The 22651-nt window shown below is 42.0% G+C and overlaps 1 long non-coding RNA gene across 1 annotated transcript; it reads left to right on the top strand.

Annotated features, from left to right (window-relative positions):
- Nucleotides 1-10010: 10010 nt before the first annotated feature.
- Nucleotides 10011-22041, top strand: LOC131478871 (uncharacterized). The gene is made up of 5 exons (XR_009244634.1): nt 10011-10036; nt 14387-14464; nt 18348-18414; nt 19832-20011; nt 22011-22041. It is a non-coding gene; the product is annotated as an uncharacterized LOC131478871 (long non-coding RNA).
- Nucleotides 22042-22651: the final 610 nt, after the last annotated feature.

Below are 22651 nucleotides of genomic sequence, written 5' to 3'. Positions count from 1 at the left end.
ACTAGTATATTTTTTACATGCAAAAAAACCTTAGCAGAGGTTAAATTGGGGCAAGCAATGTGACATAGAAGAATGTGTAGTTATTACCATATTTCATGTTTTTAATGATTAAATAAATGTTTTTATAATTATGAAATGACCACAAAGACAGAAATTTTTCTATGCAACAGCTAAAGAAGAAGTTACAAGTCTGTTGTGCTGGACCCTTATGTGTGGTGGATTCTGCGCATCACTACGAATGCTCTGTTTCCAGGTGGTCTGCCAGCAACAGGACCATGGCTTGTTTGGAGGAAAAAAGACCTCTCCACCTGCAGGGCGAAGTCCACAGGAAATGGAAGGTTGCTCGCTGGCTGCATCAAAGCACACACTGGGAGACAGCACCCCAGCCCAGCGAAGACGCAGGAGATATTTGTGGGTTTGGGAGGAGAGCATGGAGTAGCAGTAATTAAAGGTAACTCACCTTCTGCAACCTTGAACAGTTGGGAGACTAGGAAATCCCACGTTCTTACTACAAGCTGTGCTTTGATTACACCAATCCTGGGCAAGGGCCCAGTCCCTTGTTCTTTGCGTTAGTGTTTGCTGTTGGTTCTTGGAAATCTTGCTTAGGTCCAGCTCATAATGGAGAAGGAGAGTCAGGGTAGGGCTGCGTGCACAAGAGCCACTAATCTCTGAGCTTCTCCTGTCCCATACTTTAATAAACACACTGTACAAATTTGACAGGCTTGTAATATTTCTCGTAGCAGCAATATGATTGCAATCCGTAGTGTGCATTTTCTACACAAATACCTCTCAGCTGTTTGCCAGTTGCTAGTTCTCACACATGTCTTAGTGCTTCCCTCTTGTATGCATCTTTACTCATGTTAAGCTTCCTCAAATTGTACATAGATTGATAAGGTGACTAATAAGCTGATTAAGAAGATTGGCTTTTCAGAGTCATTCTGTGTAAAAACTGAAGCCGCTGTGCTGTAATTGGAGCGTGCTTGGATTGATGCTTGACCAATTTTGGATGAGGAGCAAAGGTTTGCCAATAAGAGTGTCTGTAGGTAAATGGGATGTGTGTGATTCTTGAGGTTCTGGTGGGAGTCAGATCGTGTCATTTTCTCTTAAGGTATTCCATACCTCATTTCTCCTCAGACTACAGTGTGTGTACCTTACCTAGGACTGCGCTAAAATTTACAGCTGTTTTGAATTTCTCAAAAATTTTCTGAAGTATTGTTCATTTTACGTAGTTAGTTTTGTAGCATAATCTCAAATTTGGTGTGCCAGGCTTCACTCATTTGAATGAAGTACCAGTCTGGAGCCAACAACCTGAGAGGTGAAATGCTACACCACGTCCTGGGCAGCGGAGGGCAGCAAAGAGCAGTGGAGGAGGTGGTACTTGATGTCAGCTACTGGGGATCCTTCCCGGGTGGAGGCAAAGATGTGGGCTTCCAGATGGCCAGCAGGAGGAGGGATCATTACAATGAAGGAGAGCAGAGTAAATGAGACATGTACAGGGTTGACATGTGGAGTCAAAGCTGAAAGCGTTACATCTGCCCTTGCGGTGGGCAAGAGGCAAGAGAAAGCACAGATCAGAACACTTTTGTACTGATTGCTATTCGCAGTCTGTCTGATGCAGGTCAGATGGCTTAAGGCAGCAGGCCTCTAAAGGCAGTGCTGGGAGCTGATGCAAACGGGCTGTGTGGGGCTGGCAGCGATCTGCACACAAGACTGAGGAGTCCAAACCAGGAGGTGGAGAAGAGTCACTGAGTCCAGAGTTCAGTGGCAGAAATGATAGCATCGTACGCAGATACAGGAAGTGGTGAAGCTGCAGGTGCATGCCAGGAGTGTGATCTTGCCACCTACCTGAGCAGGATGTGCTTTCCCGGTGCTGCATATCTTCCCCTTCTGCGTATGGGAAACCTGCTTGTTTGCAAAAACATCGTGTGATTCAGAAACCAGAGAAGCTTCAGTCTACCAGTTGTTGGACGTCTGCCCCCCTTGCAGCACACTCCCCTTAGCTTCAGTTTCTCCATCTGTAATTCTCGTCTCAGAAGCTGATGTTGAGGTAATGAAACAAGTGTCTTGTCATTTGGTTTGCTCAGTGGGCCTTATTGTGTGACGCCTTCTCTCCCGTTTCTCTTTGTGCTTGCTCAAACACCCATACCGCCATTTGCTGTTCAAAACCAGTGTCTTCCTGTCTTCTATAAGCATGCAGGACGCTAACAGTGAAGTACTATGTACTGTGTAAGCTGTCTTGCTAAGTTCCCTATTCTTTGGTTTCCCGTTACAGTCATGTCAGCCCTCTGAGGTGCTTTGGAGTTGGGGACACTGAGACTTCAATACAATCACTGATTTTGCCAGTGTCCCATACGTGGCAAGTACTGAAAGGGGATTCAAAAGCCACGTGGTCTGATTGTCATGCTTTTGCACTGGTCACTATGCACCCTTCTTCCCTATGTAGACAGTTCATCATTCATCCAAAAATTCAAGAGTAGAAGTAGAATGAAGAAATATTTGTTTGTGATGTGCAATAGCATTGCAACTGGCAAGACATCATATTTATACCATTTCCTCTATTCAGTATTTAGGATGGAAAGTCCAGAGTTCAATGACAGAAATGGAAATAGACCTGTGGATTGAGTCCACCACCTCAATCCCATTTTGGAGCCCGGACCTCTCTCTTTCCTTGCCAAGCAAGGGCCCGGTGCGAAGGTGCTGGACTATGAAGCAGGAAGAGCAGCTGAGTCGGGGGAGGCTAAGGGATCATTGATTTTCAACCTTCAAAGCTGTAAGGTTCATAAACTTTTTCTTTTGACAGATTACCTGTTAAAAAGGGGTTTTGTTATAGGAACAGAAAATGGGGTTTTATATATATATATGTATGTGTGTATATATATATATATATATATATATATATATATATAGTGTTCATGCTGTTGTATCTAATGTTATGTAATTTCACTATCAATTAACACAGTAAAAATAGTATTGTATGGTTTTGGGAAATATTGCCACTTGGGCAAACTGAATGAAAGATTTAAGGAATATCCATATTCTTTACAATTTCCTGTACAGGAATGATTATCTCAGATTAATTTCAAAGAATTGAAAGTCAGGGCCCAAGTACAGCAGACTGACTGGGAGTTGTCAGTTTGTCAGTTATGGCATGAGCCTTAGAATTCTGACATCATAGTGGTGGGCTGGCCTGCCTACTGCAGAACCCTCAGTCTTTCCTAAGGTGTATGCCTGTCTCCACATTGTTGATTTATATACCCAGCTAGAGGAAAAGAAAGAATGTCATCAATACCTGAAAACAACTCCAACCCATCCCAAAACAACCCAGACGCCAAAGACACAAGGTATTCTTTTTATACTTCTACTTAACCTAATAATAGAGAGTAATTCGTAATTTTGTTGATATCACGAGAAGATACTCAGGTTCTCCTGATGGAGACAACTCCTCAGTCCCACGGGAAACAATTCCCCCTTAGGTTTTTCTTGTGAAAAAAATTCTAAGAAGGAACCGTCCTGTTTAGGAAAGAGTTTTGTATTATTCTCAGTCGGATGTGTTCATGGCCACACAGACCTGTTGGGATGTGGTCCCAATGCAACCAATCTATACCTAAGCATGACTTGTTGTTTAAAACGTTTGGATACTTGCAGTTTTAGTTGGTGTTTTTAGCATTCCCACACTCCCTTAGATTTGAATACTGATTTAGATGAGACGGGGAGCATCATATTTGTGGGGAATCAATATATCCAAGTTGTAAGGACATCTTTATCACCGTATTTTTTACATGTGGTAAGTGTCAGATTGCCTGCTGAAGTCATATTTTGAGTGCTTGGAGAGTGGAAGTTGTGGTCTCCCTTTTAGTATTCCTTACAGAGTGCTGTATGGTGGCTAGAGAGGAATATTCATTCAGTTAGTGAATGGAACTATACTCTCTTGTAAGACATCAATTGCTTTAAAAGATTAGGAGCATATGATTCCATTTTCTTGCAAAAAGGAAGCAGACATATTTTTCTTAGATCATATCTGTTGCATTTATAATTAGAATGAATTAGCATCACATGCATGTGGAGAACTTAACAGTTGAAAATTCCTTCTGACATTTGACTTTAACTTGCACTCTGACCTGTGGATAGATAAAATGTTTGCAGATTACATATTCTGTTTTCTGTTACCCGTTGCCTCTCGCACACAGCCCATTAGAGACAGTTGAATTCTTGATTTGCTGTGATCTTGAGCACTTTCAAGCCTTTCAAAACTAGGATTTTTCTTCTTCATTTTCCTCAAGCGTCTACTGGTCTCCACTTATTGCTAATTGTAAATTCATGTTCAAACTTTTAGATGCTTATTGGCAATATCACAGTCTGAGGATGGGAAAATCTTTGGTTACAATAATGATCAGAAACAGCCTCAGAATCACAGAAATTTCTTCTTACAGACCTGTAGGCCCTATTTCCCTTGAGTTTCTCGGGGACCTCTGTTTAGGATCCTCTAAGCCTGGTCAAAGAGTTGGCAGACTGCACCTCTTCCCAGGGAGTTCAGGCTGAGTGCCTGACAGTTGCTGTGTTTTTCCTTCGCAGGCCTGTATTCTTCCTTGAATGTGTTCTCTAACACCTGATGTGCCCTCTGCTCTTTCAGACCTTTAAAACATGGAACAGCATTAGTTTTAGTCAGAGATCCTTGTTGAAGAAATAGAGGGTATAGTTTTGTCAGGTGTCACTCCAAATGTTGGCACAATACTTGTTCCGTCTTTGGTCATTGTATTTGGTCACTGACTGTCTGCTCTGTGGCGTGTCATGTTTAGCAGGCCCAGACAAGAAGGCATGACTCCACCAGAGCAACCCCGCCGCCGCCTTTTGGTGCATGGACCCATGAAACTAACGAGAAATGGTCAAACTACGAAACACCAAGCCTTTCTCTACAGCGATGAATTACTCATATCGAACACTAGGTAGGTACATGCCGGGCATACTTTCCTGGTTTTAAAATTTGTTTTCATGGATAGTTTTTCTCAGCAAACAGAATGGTTTTGCTTTAGTCTTTGCAAAGGTTTTGTGGTTTTCCCTTATTTGTGAAGTATTCTGGGAAGGTTTGTTTTCATCTTTTCCCTTTAGGAAATGCAATCAAGAATGGGCGAGTCAGGGTTCCTCTTTCTTGGGACTCAAAGAGATGCTAAAATAGGAAGCAGACAACTGAAGGTTGTGATAAGTGTAGTCAGTGATCTTTTAGGGGGATAGAAATGGTGCAGAGGATAAGGTATAGTGTCAGAGATGAGTCCTCGCAGCATTTAAACTGTGCCTGTGGCATGAAAAGCAGCCACCTGTTCTAGGCTGAGTGCCCCATCTTTCTGACAAGCTGCTTGACCGAGGACACCAGAGGCCCGTGCTGGGTGAAGATGGATGCTCCTGGAGTTCACTGCTTTTGACAAGATGATATGAGAGATTGAACAAGTTGCTCAGCATCCAGGGCACATAGCATAGGGTTTTGACAGATCCCAGTAAGGAGTTGGGAGATTTTTACTAAGGGTTTTTCTTGTGGAAGTGACAATATCAGGTGGGTTACATATTGTGACTGCGGGAGACAGTGGATTGGAGAGCAGCAGGCAGCAGTGAAGGACAGAGACTGGATGTGATAAGCCAGGTCTCCAATTCCAAGAGCCCCACCATGGGAGTGACAGAGAAGGCAACCTAAATGTCAGCTGGAACTGGTTACTCTTCTCTTAGTCCTGGACACAAATGCAGGAACTTTCCAGCCTGGAACATGCTGACTGTTGAATACACAGCTGCAAAGAAAGAACAGAAGGAATGAACTGATGTGCTAACCTGCCACTCCCACGTCTTCGTAATCATAAGACAGAGAATAGCTTTAAAAATCTCTTGAAGAAACCTTTGCTGTGAATAGAGACAGATGAAATCTTTATGTTCTGCCCTACCTGAGCCTCCAGTCCTGCCTGGCCTAGTGAAGACTGCAAGACTTGGGCCCACTTTCCTAAAATGCAGTCACATCTGAGTGACAGTAAAGTGAGGTCTGGTGGGTCAGGTACATGTCATGTGCACTATGATATATTAAGAATATCCTTTATGTCCCCTTGCCTACATCTTGCCTCGATTCTTTGAGATGCGATTCCTTTTGCTGTGTTCCAAAAGACTTTGATTGAGATTGAGAGTGATTTGAGATTTAGATACATTGAATGTGTTTTCACACTAATGTTATTCCAAGATTTTATATATTCAGTCTCTCCCTTAAGACAAGGTTGGAAATTAGTCATACAGTATTCAACTTTTGTTCAGCGCCTCCCCTCCAACACTATTCAATTCAGTAAGATATAGATAAGCAATGAATAAGCAATTCTCCTAAAAGTAACACCTTTAAAATATAGAGAATGGTGTGCCCCTCACTGAAGTCAGCATTAAGAAAGACAAACAGCTCACATTCCCTGATTGCCTTTCATCACTTCTCTGTTCTCAGGTGCTCCTGGGTCAGCCCTCACTGGGCACACTTAGTCTCACTTGTAGTGTGGAATACATGGGAATGGGGTGTGCTTGACCCTGGAACGGGGAGAACAGCTGTTCGCACCATGTTTAAGCAGCAAGCATCTCATTTGATTTCTTTTTCCCTCTAGATACAAAAACAACTTCAGATGGAAATACCAGATTCCTCTTAAAACATTATGGCTTGCCAAAGGTGATGAAGGGGAAGGCGACGCCCACAAAATAAGAACATTTCAGTTGGGATGGCCTATGTATAATTTTACCGCCAAGGTTTTGTGAGTACCACTTCTGTGTCTTGCTCTGTCACTTTGATATGGACAGTCATAGTCATCTTTGCCTTGCCTGGAAAATGGAGAGAAGTGTAATTAAATTTCCACAGACTTTTATTTTTTTTTTTAAGATTTTTATTATTATTGGAAAGCTGGATATACAGAGAGGAGGAGAGACAGAGAGGAAGATCTTCCATCCCATGATTCACTCCCCAAGTGAGCCGCAACGGGTTGGTGCGCGCCGATCCGATGCCGGGAACCAGGAACCTCTTCCGGGACTCCCACACAGGCGCAGGGTCCCAAAGCTTTGGGCCGTCCTCGACTGCTTTCCCAGGCCACAAGCAGGGAGCTGGATGGGAAGTGGAGCTGCCGGGATTAGAACTGGCACCCATATGGGATCCCAGGGCTTTCAAGGCGAGGACTTTAGCCGCTAGGCCACGCCGCCGGGCCCCACAGACTTTTATTGTGGGGAAAGTCAAACATCTTAATGTGCTACTGACTCACATTTGGCCTTCAACCATGGCACAGACATGTCTTCTTCTTTCCCCCCAAAGCTTGATGTGCCAGTAAGTGCAGGGATCAGGGATTGAGGGTCCACGGAGAGTGGGTATTTTGAGTTGATAGAGAAAGAGTTGAGGGAGCAAACCTCTGTGATCCCTCTCCAATATCCTCCAGCTTCTACACCGAGACATTTGTTTCAACTAGAATTTCTGTTTGTCGTGTTCACTGACATGGCATCTAAAATACGTATTTGGTTCATGGGTGTGAGGTTTCCAAGGATAGTTTTGCGATTGATAATAGGAACAGTGCTCCGTTTCCTGGAAGTTGTGAGAGTAACCGTTGAGTAGAGGGAGGTGATGGGACTCATGCCTGCTGCCACAAAGAGGCCCACAGCACATCCTATGTGGGATTCTCCCGGGGAAAGTCCATCATGTGTGCTCAATGTCATTGTTTACTCTCCTCTCCTCTCTACGACAGTCTTACAGGTCACTCTGAATTTGAGACCATGGAAATGTCTCCCAGTTGTTAATGCCAATTATGAGATGGAGATGTTGATTGAGGGAAAATATGTGTGATGCTTATTGGGAGGAAATAGTCATTTGTACCATTCTCTGCTTTTCCGTAAAAAATTATCTAATGGTCCTTAGGATCTACTGCTCAGTGTCTTCTCAGTCTTTCAAGTGGTGTGTGGGACTATGTGGTATTTTTGAGAAGTTTGACTAGATACTTTTTTGAATGAGGGTCAGTGTGGGCACTAGATAGATACAGGTTATGTTGCCTATGGAGCTATGTGAGCACAAACATGCCCAGGACGTCCAGGGTACAATACATTCTCTGTTGGCTGTATCACTTTTATGCAAGTCAACATGAGTCACTAGAAGCAGTGCCCATGTGTGTAGGAGGATGTGCAGCCAAAGAAGGGTCTAATTTGCTGTTGAAATATGTCCTGATAAGATATAGAAGTGCAGAGTGGAGGAGCTCTTAGTGCTAGAAACAGGAAATGTTGCAGACCCTGAAGAAAAATCTGTGCTTGAGCAATTCTGCTCTGGAATATAGATGTAAAAAAAATCTGTAAATGTGCAATTACCCCATGTTTTTTTTATCCACCAATGTTCCCAGTAGCACTGTTTGAAATAGCCAGTACCTAACCAAGAAATCACATGTTCAGCAACTGATGAATAGATGGGATGGTCAAGGAGTGGTGTAGGATCTGGCAGTGGGGAGAATTGGAAATGGCTTCTTTTGGAGTTCAGGGTTCTTGGGATAATGAAAATATTCTGAACAAGCTATTATTACAGATGCTTTTACAGGATGGTGAATGTACCTAGGCACACAAGCGGTCAATGATCTGTCATTAGCCACACCCATTTTGAATGCTAGTAATTGATAAGTCCATGTATGTTTGAGCCTTGGAAACTTTTCACATTAGATATTAAATGAACCAGTGATATACCAGAAAGGATTTTAAGCATGTATCTTTTGGCAGAAGGAGATTTGAGCTTCTTCAACGTATCATAGTTCTGAAACAATGTTTCCTAGGCATTCATTTAACATAGGACAATTCGACAATCACTATGAAGTACAGTAATACAGGTCCCACACTCCTCCCCAACGAGTAATATCCTTCTTCCCGTGGCGAGCCTTCCACCCACGTCACTAATCTCTTCATTGGACCTTTGCCTGAATCATAGTACTTGCTGTACTTGAATAACACTTCAAGATAGCAGAGCACTCTGAGGTCTAATTCCTGGCAACAGGCTTACATCATCAGTTCAGTGATGTTCCTGCAGTCACTGAGTTAGCATGCCATAGCTGCAGTTTGGGCTTTAGCTTCAAGTCAGTGTGGTGTACAAGGGCTGAGTCCGTCCAGAGCACCGGTATGAGGGGGCAACCATTTACACCTGAGCTCCTGTTCCCAGCTCGTGTCTGCTAGTGTTTTTATCTGAGCTGATAGTCTAAATTAGATGGAATCAGTCTTTTACATAGGTTAACATGTTCTCCCACTTCTCTCTTTGCAGTTCTGTGGCGTTTAAGGAAAAGTGGACTAATCTACTGGACAGGTATTTCCGCAGTCTACACCTTCTGTATCTTTAGTTTGTGATAAGAGAACATGTATCCCTGGAAGTGGTGCCCTCACATCATATCCCCCAGTAACGCTTTAGATAATCTTCAAATAATTTTTCACTTGGATATCCTCTGCAAGTACTATAAAGCATGTTCACTCATTCTCATGAATGTTCTTTTCATTGTTGAAGTTCTAGCTGCTCCGCTTGTTCTTTCTCTGCCTAAAACCTTTTGAATGCAGCAACTGCTGCGCTTGGTATAGAGTGAGTTCTCCCCAATACAGGTTACTCTATGCCTTTAATCCTCAAACTACACTTCACAGCACTCATTATTTTCTGGGCCGTGTGTTCTTTTTCCTGAATTATTTTCCTACTCATATTTTGACCTTGGTAAGATTCTAAATGTACAAGAGCCCTCTAAATATTTATATCGTATAAGCGTAAAACCGCTATGGATATATGCACAGAGTAATACGTGTATAGTCCCTGTATAAATATGTGTATTAAATATCTCTGGCAAGGGTTTTGCATATGTAAATGACAAGATATAAATAGAACAAATTTGCATCATGAGTTGATTTGAAAGGAATTATTAGCTAATTGATCTATTTTGGGTTCTTTATGAATTTTATTAGGTATATCACTGATGCCAAAGAATTAGAAGGCTTATCAAGTTCTTTACTGAAAATTGACTTGAAGAATATCAGCAACTGTTCCCGCGTAAGTGTGTTTTTTGCTAAAAACTTGAAACTGCAATTATGTGACTCAAGCATAATGAAAGAGAACCACACAGAGCCGGAGTGTCGGAGAAAGTGATAGACATTACAAAGCAGGAAAGGAGGAGCAAAATAATGGGAGAGAGGAGGGAAGAGGGAGAAGACAGAAGGAGGAGAGATGCAGTGCAGTGACGGAGGTGGGAGAGTGAGCTTTTCAAAAGGACTTTCTATTAACGTGTCTTCATGTATACATGCAAAACGTCATGTGTGTACAGGTCAACATTAGGTTATATGAAGCGATAGGAATTCAGGATCACTCAATGCGCATGTTAAGGAAGAATATCTCCTGTTAAACATGCACAAAGCTTCATTAAAAAAAATATTTTCCTAAGCCAGTATTCTGAAATTAAATCTTCCCGTTCAACTTTTACTACCTTCAGATCATGGATTTATTTTCAGTTTTGTTTTAGTGTTTTTTATTAAGATATTCTTACTGATTTTGATAGCCTGGTTTAAGATGATGGTATGTGCGACATAGTGACAGGTTTATCATGCACCATCCAGGCTTTACCCAGATGTGCCTGTTTGGTGGTATTTTGCCCTATCTGCTTATTTCTTTTCATTGTGTCCAGATATGCATCTTTGTGTGCCTGTACATACTGTACAGTTCAATCTTTGAACACCTACATTATCCTAAAATAAAATTATATTCTTGGGTAGCCACGATGCAGTGCTCATCTGGACGCTGGTGTAAACAATATTTTCAGCTGTTTTTTGCGTTCCCATTGATAGTTTACACTGTGACGCTCCTTTTCTTGGACAGGATCCACCCCAGGGTCAGGTGTTGCCTTGTTGTGCCTACATCCAACAGCAAGCACATTGCCACCAGTGAAGAGAATTTTGAAGAAATGCACCTTTTAGGAGATCAGTGTGTGTCTGCCTCATTTTTTTCACTGCTGTTTGGAGGAGTGAGTGGCTTCCATTGGATCACATTAGATTTCTGAAGTTTGGTACATTAGCCAAATGTTCATGGAATTGGCAAGCACAGCAGAGATGCACTTTGTGGCTTTGTTCTTAAAAAAAAAATCATTTTGATTTTTATCAGAAAGATTTACTGAGAGAGAAAGATCTTCCATCTGCTGGTTTACTCCTCAAGTGGCTGCAGTGGCCGGGGCTTGTCTGTTGTGAAGCCAGGAGCCAGGACTTCTGCGTCTCTCACATGGGTTCATGATCCCAAGCCATTGTTCCATGCCGTACTCCTTTCCCAGGCCACAGCAGGGAGCTGGATGGGAAGTGGAGCAGCTGGGACATGAACCGTTGCCCAGATGCGATCCTGGGTGTGCAAGGCGAGGATTTAGCTGCTGAGCCACCGTGTCTTGCCTGCGACTTTGTATCAGACCACACAAAGTGATATTGCAGGGGAAAAGAGATAGTTATTTCCCAGAAGATATTCATAGGCATCTTTTTGGATCTATTTTCAACAACCAGAGGAATTTTCTGAAGGAGTTAATCATGAAATTCTCCCATTATGGCAAATGATTACACTTGGAAATTCTAATGAAAATCACATTGGAATCTTTCCCAGTCAAATTTCGTTGATATAGTTTATGTAAAGTAACAGTAGAATACCTAATGCTACTCATTCAAACCTGGAACTCTTTTTCCTTCTAATGTTATTTCATTTTATGTTACAGAAACATATTTCCTGTAGTACATTTCTTCTACCTACTTATTTTCTAGATTTCTTTCATCTGAAAATAGTTGTATTGAGTGGTATTTTTGCTGAATCTAGAAAAAAATATTTACTTGATATTTCCCCCTTGACACTTTACATGTGTGTCCCATCATCTTTCGTTCACCTTGCCTTCTGGTGGCTCGTCTGCTCCTCCTCTGTTGGTCATCGGTGTTTGTCTTTGCATCTTCCTGTCCCTGCTTTTGGTATATTTTCTGTTTCCGAAGTGGAATAGTTTGATAATATTGTGTCAAAACATGGTTTTCATGAATTGTGTTCTGTTTTCCTTAAACTCTTGCATTTGTAACTTTTTGTGTAGGCCACATTAAGGGAAATTCCACTGTCACCTCAAATGACTCCCCCGCTGCTTTTCTTTACTTTTCTCCCATTCTGAGATTCTAATTACATGGACAGTACGCTTTTTTATTCTTTTTAAAAAAGATTTGTTTATTTTTACTGCGAAGTCAGAAATACAGAGAGGAGGAGAGACAGGAAGATTTTCTGTCCAATGATTCACTCCCCAAGTGCCCGCTACAACTGGAGCTGAGCCGATCCAAAGCCAGGAGCCCAGCGCCTCTTCTGGGTCTCTCACGTGGGTGTAGGGTCCTAAGGCTTTGGGCTGTCCTTGACTGTTTTCCCAGGCCACAAGCAAGGAGCTGGGTGAGAAGCAGGGCTGCTGGGATTAGAACCAGCACCCATATGGGATCCTGGTGCATTCAAGGGGAGGACTTTAGCTGCTAGGCCACCGCACTGGGCCCGCTTGGAGATCTTGATTGGACCATTGAACTTGCAACTTTGATCACAGAGAAAATCACAAGACTTGTGGTCTGACCTTAGAATGCATGTATCAGGACTGGGTCCCCTCAGTTGCTGATGCCTGTACTGTGGACTGCATTTCCTGATGTACATAGGGGATGTGGCAGCCAGCTCACTGAGGCCTACAGAGGATGCCGAGTACCATGTCAGAGCATGGAGGAAAGAACAGATTGGACAACTCTCCTGGTTAAGCTTTGACAGCATGTATCTGGGCAAGTAGATACACTAAGGTGGACTGTGTCGGACAATGGAGCTTGGAAAGATTTCCTCAACCTTGGAGCGATGAAACTAACCACTTCTCAGAACTATCAAAAACACTTCAGCAATACACTTGAAAAACATTCTCCACATTGGGGATCCTAGGATGACATCACGTGGCTGTCCCCATCCCTGAGTACTGACGTGCCTTGGCTGCTAGGAGCAGCCCTGTTCCCTTCCCTCTCCCCCCGCCCCCAGATACAGGAGATAAAAACTGGAAGCATTTGTCTCAACCACTTTGCCCCTTGCCTCGACCCTCCCCACCTTAAGCAGTGGTCCACATGGGCACACATCCTTCTCTACTGTGTAATCATCATCAAATCTAAAATAATGAAAGCCAAGAGGCTGATTGGGACTTGTTGAGGAATCTTCAAATTTGCCATCTTCCATTTGCCATCATGCATGTTTCTTTTTACCCGATGCTTAAATTGTTTTGTAAGATGTTTTCCTTGACCTAGAGTGTCATTTTTGTGTATTTACTGTTTCTGTCTGGGATAGCCTGTGCATTTTAATATTTTCAGCGCATTTGCCTGCTATATCTGAGAGCATAATACTAACAGCTAAAACGTGCCTAGTGTCATAATCTCATAGAATAGCTCAGAAGACTGTCATCACCTCTTGAAAATCTTGTCTCATTCCCTTGGGTTATCAATTCTCAAGTCCCCATGTGGAGAAGAAATAAGACATTTTTCTTACTTATTACCTAGGTACAGTGAAGCTACTTGCTTAGGAACAGATCTAGCTAAAATAAGAGTTCTGTGTGCTTCCTGTACTTGGATGTCCACTTACTTCCCCATTCAATGTAAATTTCTGTTATTATTTTCCTGAACAGACCTTCTAATGCATTGTCTGTACACATGCAAGAGTTCCTAAGATGTGTATGTTCTGTCGCTATGTGGTAGCCTTGCTTGCCCTGGGGTCCCATGTGGGCATTGGTTCATATCCCAGCTGCTCCATTTCTCATCCAGCTCCCTGCTTGTGCCCTGATAAAGTAGAGGATGACCCAAAGCCTCGGGACCCTTTACCTGCACAAGAGACCCAGAAGAAGCTCCTGGCACCTGGCTTCGGATCACTCAGCTCTGGCCATTACAGCCACTTGGGGAATGAAGCAGTGGATGGAATCACTTTCTATATATCTTTTTCTTAACAGAAAGACATAAATGAGGCAATCTGAAGTTGAGAACCAAGTGCAACGGGGGGAGAGGGCCCAGCCCTTGCTTGCAGAACAATCCCCTCTACGAAGCAAAGAACTCTTGGTGCTGAGAATCAGTCCCTGGGCCCTGCCTGATTTTACGTTCTTTCTCTTTGGACTTCTGTTATACTTCCTGCACCACATTAAAGTATTTACTACACATTGAAGATTCTTTTTCCTGGCTTTGGGTTATGTGAAGTCACCCAAATAAATTATCAGTCGGCATTGCTACTTTATATGCAATCTACTATGATATTCCTCAGACTTCCTTGGAAAGCTGGCTTGGAATTTCATAATTATGTGATACGCTGAGAGATTTCTATCACTAGTTCATGTTCTCCTTTTCTGTTTTACAGTCTGGAATTGTAACCGTTAACACTTTAGACACGGTTAGGGATGTTATTCGTATGGCATTACCAGTACTGGGATTAACTGTAAGTAATCTGAAAGATATTTTCAGCTAAATAACTTTACTTTTTCAGATAAGTTTATTTTCATATTGCCTTTGATACATAGACACACATCTACAGTTTGTATGTTTGTATACTATACTTGTGTGTGTAAGAAACCAACTGCATATATGATGAATGTTATTGCTAGAAACATGCACACGCGAGGTAGGAAGCATTAGAGATATAATTCCCTATGAATGGGCATCACTCTGGCATTTTTATTTTAAATTTTGCATGAGCTGAAAGGTGTAGCTTAATAAAATGTGGGTATACTTTCAGATTATTTCCATCTATTTTACCCTCAATCTTACAAACATGGATAAGGAACATTTTATCAGCTTCCTATATCCTAATACCAAAGTGATAGACTTGTGTGGTAGGTTGCTCTTTCCGTCTACTGTCATTCCACTTATTCCATACCTGCTGATTCACTCCCTCAATATCAGAGTTTCAACATAAAGAACGCTAAAGTGCGTGTCTGCCTTTTTGTTTTGGAGTTTTTGAGAAGCAGAGTATATGCAGAGGCAGAGAAGGAAGTGAGAAAAGCAAGTAGAGAAAAAAAAGAGAGAGAGAGAGTTCTCCCACATATTGGTTCAGTCTATAGATGCCTGGAGTGCCCAAAGATGTTCTGGAGCTAAGATTTGGAGCCAGGGATGTAATTGATGCACCTCAAGTAACTGACAGGAACCCAAATACTTGGGTGTCCTCAGTTGCCTCCCAGAGTGTGTACTTGCAGGAAGTCAGAATCAGGACCTAGAGTTGGGATGGAAACCCAGGTATTGTGATAAAGTTCTCGGGCATCTTAACCACCTACTAAAATCCTGTCTCTTACTGTAAGTCTTGGCATAAAAATGCGAGAATAGAATCCTGCTTTTGATACTGATCTTGACAATGACATCCCTTGTGTCTCTTAAAAAAATCAGTGAAGAACAAGGTAAATTTTGAGTGAAAGCATGGCTTCTGAGGAATGTGTGTTATCACCACTTACATGATTTATTCATTATTTTTTAAGTTTCCTTTGTTCAAAGAGACACATTCAAGCACATGTAGTTGAGCATTCTCAACCATGGAGTCACTCCTCACATGTTTACAACAGCAAGAGGGCTCATTCCTGGGGCTTAGAAATGCTTCCCAGACTCAGTGGGGGTGATGGCAATCCAGATACATGGGTCCTAAGTGTTGCTCTGTTGGATGCACATTGGCAGGTTTGCAACAGAAGTTTAGTGGGAGTGTCCTGGATCCAGTGACCTGGATCAGACTCAGACACCCTGATAATTTTGCCTTTAAGTGTCTGCTCCTTTATAGACGCCTACGTTTGGCCTATGTTGTTGATGTTTTTCCTGAAATGATCACTAGTTACAAAGCTATGTCCATCTTGATGGATGCAATGGCATTTATGTTGCAACCATCGAACCCTGTTCTCGCTCATTGAAGAGCATGCATTCCATAAGGAACATAAGGAACAGTTTGCCCAGTGTTGAGCCCTGAAAACTGTCCTCTGGAACTGTGAAAACGCCCTACTATCGTGACATGCTCTGAGATTTTTATTCCCGTTTTCTCTATGTGAATCCTAGTCAAGCCTTATGAAAACGGAGGGCGATCAGAGTTTGGCATAAAAAGCCTGTTATTGTCACCATATTGCAATGAAGTTACACACTTAAAGGAAGGATAAATTGCTGAATTTCTGTGTACTGAGTAAAGAATACACCTCTGGACTTAGGTCTAATGAGTAATACATGACTCTTCAGTAAGACTGACTCAGAATTAAGCCTTGGAAGAGAGGGAGTTGTTACATGAATCTGGTTGGTGACATGGCTTCAACATTTAACTAGAGTTAATTTTATTTAATGGCTAGAGTTTTAAAAAAATATTTATTTATTTTTACCACAAAGTCAGACAAAGATCTTCCATTCACTGGTTTACTCCCCGAGCGGCCGCAACGACCAGGACTGAGCAGATCAGAAGCCAGGAGCCAGGAGCTTCTTCCGGGTCTGCCACACGAATGCAGGGTCCCAAGGCTTTGGGTAGTCCTCCACAGCTTTCTCAGGCCACAGGCAGGGAGCTGGATGGGAAGTGGGGCTGCCGGGATTAGAACCGATGCCTGTATGGGATTCTGGAGCAATCAAGGCGAGGATTTTAGCTGCAAGGCTACTGTGCCTGGCCCCATGGTTCGAGTTTTATTTGTTGAAAAGTCTCATCAGAAACAAATTCTTCCAATTTATGGATGAGTGGTGCCCATTTTTCTGTCTGTCCCAGTGAAGACACTGCACATAAGAGTTCCATACTTGCAAACTAGCATTGGGTTAGATTTTCCTGCTATCAGAAAAAGGTTAGGCAATGGATCTGTATGTATGTGCACATTTGTGAGAGACAGCTTTCATACCCAGGGCACTCCACAATGGCAAGATAATGCATTTTATAGATAATGAAGGCTATCAGAAAGATGATAAATGATCACGCCATTTGAATCTTTTTTTTTTTAAATTAATTACATTGCATTATGTGACACAGTTTTACATTGTATTATGTGACAGTTTTATAGGCACCGGGATTCTCCCCATCCCTCCCCAAACCCTCCCCCCATGGTAGATTCCTTCACCTTGTTGCATTACCACAGTTCAAGTTCAGTTGAGATTCCTTCATTGCAAGTATATACCAAGCATAAAGTCCAGCATCCTATTGTCCAGATAAGTTCAACGGTTTCTTAGGGAGACCATCTCTGGTTTGAAGGTAGAGCCGGCAGAGTATCATCCCGATCAATTAAAAGTCCCAACATAACATCAGCAACAATTTATAATGTTGTGGAATTAGTGGACATAGTATTGAGTAACCAAAATGTTAAAAAAAAAATGCAGGTTCTTAACCACATCCTGTGACTTCTTCATTGACATTTCAATTTTAGTTTATATACTACCGGGTTCTATACACCTTAAAATGGCTATAGATTACTATTCAGCTGTCTCATGTCTATTTTCATTATAGTGTTTAGCATTTTATAACGTTGAAGCATAATTTTGTTGAACCTGGCTTTTTTTCGGGTAGTCTAGACTGGCTATAACTCTAACAAGACATTTGTCAACAGTTTAGGTGCAGAACAGTTTAAGGGGGGGTGTGCAGAGCAACTAATCTTTGTGTCCCACCTTGTAAGGTATAAGTGAATCCACGCTGACCATTTCCTGTCTGATTCTAAGCTTTCCTTGTTGTTCTCTATCTATTCTAGATTTTTTATTTTAAGTTGCTCCCTCTTGAAATTAATTGAAATCGCTGAACAAAAATGTAATGTAGATGTGCTGGTTTCAGCTGGTGTTTCTAGAATTGCATAGATAATCCTGTTCTTCATGTGGCCTGTTCTCCAGCTAAGAATCCTCATTTCTGTCCTCTTCATTGTCATCTAGATACTTGCCTGCTGTTTTTGGATGGCTGAGTTTAGGATGTTATGCAGGTATTACTTTGTTTAGACACATTCTTGGTGTGTGGACAAGGACATGGAAAGGAATCATACTATTCTCCAAGGAGTCGGCTGACTGAGGGAAAAGTGATCAGGAGTAGACTTACCTTCATTAGTGTATTGGCATAAATGTGTTAAGGAATTTAACTTTGTTGGACAGAATTGCAATGGCTCAGATCCATGACTTTATCAAAAGTCATATGACATGTATCTGGGGCACACACTTGGGGTCTCTGAGAGGGCCGGTGTCAATTCTATTAACAGCTATGGCCACACATTCCAATGGATCAAATGGCATCGTCACTGGTCCCAATTATTTTCTTCTTTGGGAATGCAAAAATGCTCAGGAACTATGTCTTTCAGTGTTCTCTCATGAAGACATGCTTTGAGGCCTAGTTCTTTTTTTTTGTCTCCAAGGGCTCAGAAAAAGATTACCAACTGTGGGTGCATGCTGGAAAGAACGTGCCTCCCTTCCCACTCCTGGGTAAGTGTCCGGGAAAATCAAAGAAATTAACTGGTTCAAAATTGCACTTTCAGTCCTGTGTATTGATGGTTTTTCCTAAAGATTATACCCCAAGAGCCTCTTGCAATCATCATTCACACATTTAAAACAGATTTACCACATGCTTACTGCATGGCAGATCCAGGCACCTGTTCTCTGGCTTCATTCATCGATTTTCATGATAGATGGAGCAGAAAGGAGGTTTATGCTCTGCGTCCTGACATCATAGGTATAGACAATGGGAAAATGTCCAGCATATCTTTGTCAAGATATCTTTAACACTTTCATTGGGAGTCTTTCCTTTATTGGGAGTAGTGATGCGTACGACAATGTATCCACTTCTTGGCTGCTATCCTCTATTGTACAATTCATCTATGAGACCATATGTATACAGACACATAAAATATGCATATTCACATACATTGTCATATATGTATGTGTGCACATACATACAGGTGCATGTGTAAATACATAGGCATCTGTGTATGCATAAATATTCACACATGCATGTGCTCCTACAATATGAATGCATATTTATGTATATGCATGTATAATATCCTATACCCATCCATATATATGTATATATTCACACACATGGGTATACACATAGGCATATATATATTAAAACTACACATGTATTAAAACTTCATCTGTATTCCTAAGTCTAATAAAAATGATTTTGCTTGCACTCTGTAAAACACTGGGTAGGATAGCTCTGGGTCTCCAACACTTCGTACCCCTCCCTCCGTTAGCTGTGAAGACCACCAGAGAGGGCCACTGTGGGGAGGAAGTGTAGCAGCAAACCATGGCTGCAATGCTGTTGAATATGCTGGATATGGATCTGAAACTTAGAAAAGAGTCTCTTACCATGAGTTAACGTCTTGGGAGAAAGTTTCTTGATCACAGTAACTCATGAGATGTATAACCCAGTTATTAATGTTTACCACTGATGTTTGCTCATATATCTGCACAAAGCAGTCTATGTAATTAGAAAGTATGGAAAGTGATAGCTTGTTGAAAATGATTGCATCTTTACACATGAGTTGCAAGATCTCATTGGCCTCAACACGGGCATTAGAAGGCCTTCTATGCTTTCAATGAACATTGCAGAAGTCATCACCATGCAGTGTACTGAAGTATCTATGCTTTCCAAACTAGGTAATGGGTTTCTATTTCATTTTCTCTTGACTTTGGGAACGTCCTCTGCTATGGTAGCCCCTTTATGCAGAGTCTTTCCAAAGAGGTTGCACACAATCACTCAGAGGATGTAGTTTCTCTCTTGCAAAAGTGCCCGGAGAGCCCGAGTTGCCATTAGTGCAGTGTCCACACTGACAATTGATGTGTTTGATTATACTTACCACTATCAGCCTGATGTATATTGAGATTCTTCTCTGCCTAGGTCACGAGCACCCGTATGTAATTCAAGAACACTACCATGAGGTTTTACCCAATCAATGTACACCGGAGAAGTCCACCTCTCCGTCCAGCCTTCGGCAGGCCATCCCGAAGATCTTAAAGTCTGGACAATTGCAATTTGTCTTGAAATGCCGTGAGAAACCAAGATCCCGCCTTAGGGGTGGTGAGTGCTTTTGTTAGCAGCAAAGGCCTGTCCTTGGCGCATATCTGCATTCCTGAGAACAAATTCACAGCACAGAGGTATTCTCTATATGGGAGGATGAGCATGTAGAGACAGGGACCCAACACCTGCTGAGGTTCAACTTTAGACAAATGATTTGAAGGCAGAATGATTTAAGTACATTCTACAAGCAAGTAATGGGTTATGTTGTTACACTTACACAATACAGTCATGTGAGTAATAGGAACACCAGGTGGCTGGCACACAGTTGAAACTGTTTTCTGTTTTAAGCAAAAATTTGAACATGGTAGCTTGCAGGAGCAGATGTCTGCATTTGAGAATGTATTTCTTCTTACCTCTTTTCAAAATGGTGGAACTATGAATGCTTGGTATTGGGTTGCTGTGTGATTTCATGCCCACGTGGAGACTATTATCCCAGGAAGAATGACTATGGAGTCTCCATTGGTGGCAAAAGACTGGTGTCTAGACCTATTTAGGCCATCTTATTATGAAATGAAATAATTTTACCCAGGGGTGTGGTGAATCAAGTAGCACGTTACATTACTCAATACAGTGAGGTGTAGGTAACATCATGCTGTGCAAGTGACAAGTGGAGTGAACCTGAAGGTTCAAGGTCTGAGGATCTAGGCTGATGAAGCGACATATCTTAGAGCTCATTTGGCTTGCTCTGTGATTCAGTAACATAAGGATTGCCCACCAATTTTATCTGATGGTGATGCATTCAGGAGCCCAGAAATGCCAAAGAATAGCTGGTGAAAGACACTTGGTGAAATGTGACTCCCCTATGTCACGGCACCTTGGCTCCTCTGGTGCCTTTTTCAATATTAAATATAAGTGGATGACCTCAGGAAACCATTTAGGTGCCTCATGACCAAAACATGAATATCTGAGTAGTAGACATTCAAAACTCAAGTTTTCTTCATGATCTTCTTGTCTATGGGAAGCTGTTTCAGTGGGCACTTGGTAGAGCTTGATAAGTAGTTAAAAACCTGGTTTGTGTAGTTTTACACTCATAAAGAGATGTGTGTAGAAGATGAAATCAGACCAACCAGGGACAGCCTAATCTTTGTAACCCTGCAGGGTGAGGGAGGCAGAGGATGATTGAACTAGGTCAGGCAGCTTGTGTCATGCCACAGATCTCTCTGAATGGAGTGAATTCACAGTGTTTCTTTACTCCAAGACCCAGCCAGGAAATCTCAGAAAAGGCAATGTAACATGAAAGTATATTATGAAACACCCTTGGTTTGAAATTCTTCTAGATTTTCAAATGAGATATGACTCCTGAATCCACTGAGTAAGCAGGATATACACACACCACAAAGGCAAAAGTGATCTGAGAAGTATCACTTTCAGAAGAGTGGAACCTGAAAAGCTTCCTCAAGTATCTATCTTTACCATTCAATAGATTGTTAGAATAAGGGGCTGGAACACAAAGAGAGAGACACAGAGAGAGAGAGAGAGAGAGCGAGCCTTCCTGTTTTTTTCTTCGCTCTGTAAATGCCAGCAGTGGCCATGATTGTACCAGGATTAGTGTCAGTGTTGGGGTCAGGGCAGGAGTCTGAGATCTTATCCATGTCACCCTTATGAGAGGTGGGATTGGAAGTAGATTTTTGGAACTTCTTCCATGTTGCACTTGCAAGAAGCAGGAATTCAGTTGTATTAGCCAGGGCCTGCATTTGTAAGAAGTTAGAACTGGAACCCTATGAAGGCATCAGACGAGGTTCTCTGATATGGGTCTTAGGCATGTTAGGCAGTAGGCTAAACACTGGCTCCTAACTACCACCTTACAGGAAATTTGCAGGAAAACACATTAATGCCACATGGATACAAATAGCTAATTTTGGATGAGAGGAACTTGTACATGCAAATGCCTCTGTTTTTCTCTTTTCTAATTCAGACAAAAAACATGTATCCAATGGAAAAGGTAGAAAGAGAATCTGTCATTGACAGTGTACCTGTAATAATTTCACTTTCTCCTCAGGATTCCTCAGAAGCTGCATGTCTTGCTGGCGTGCCACCACAATCCAAAATGATCCTCCACAGGATGCTGATTCATCTGTGGAGTTCAATGTGCTTCAAATGGATGACCTTGCAAGAATAATTTTGGTAGGTGTCATTACGCTCTTCTGAAGGCAACTCTTTGTCAACCACTGGCTTTGACTGACAGGCTCTCTTATTCTGACCTCAAATACAAGCACAATCCAATTAGGTATTGCAGCCTTACTTGAAACACAACAGGAAGAAATGATAAGCTATCTACTTCACTGGTTTCAGTAATGTCCTCCAGTAACCTGCTCACCAAAGCCAAAATCCCTGTGAGTTCCCATCCACACTGCATCTTCTAACCTCTTTCTTGAAATGTTCCTCCATTCCTTTGTCTAGATGACTCAGACTTCTCACTCAACCTCATTCACATGAGCTTAATTTGTATTTCAGATTCCTCAAAGCATAATCCTGCAATGTATTTATACTCCCATCGTGAGAAAATGTATCAAATAAAATCCACGGGACTTGGCGTATGTTCTTTCCAATGAGGATTTTTACTAGGCAGAAAGCACGTTGGCTGATTGTCCAGTATATTTGCTTACACTCTCCTGGATATAGAGAGTAGCATCCTGAGTG

Source organism: Ochotona princeps, unplaced genomic scaffold (assembly GCF_030435755.1).
Source record: "Ochotona princeps isolate mOchPri1 unplaced genomic scaffold, mOchPri1.hap1 HAP1_SCAFFOLD_535, whole genome shotgun sequence".
In the NCBI taxonomy this organism is placed as follows: domain Eukaryota; kingdom Metazoa; phylum Chordata; class Mammalia; order Lagomorpha; family Ochotonidae; genus Ochotona; species Ochotona princeps.
Note: the sequence above shows the minus strand (reverse complement) of the source record. Positions and strands in the feature narration are given on the sequence as shown.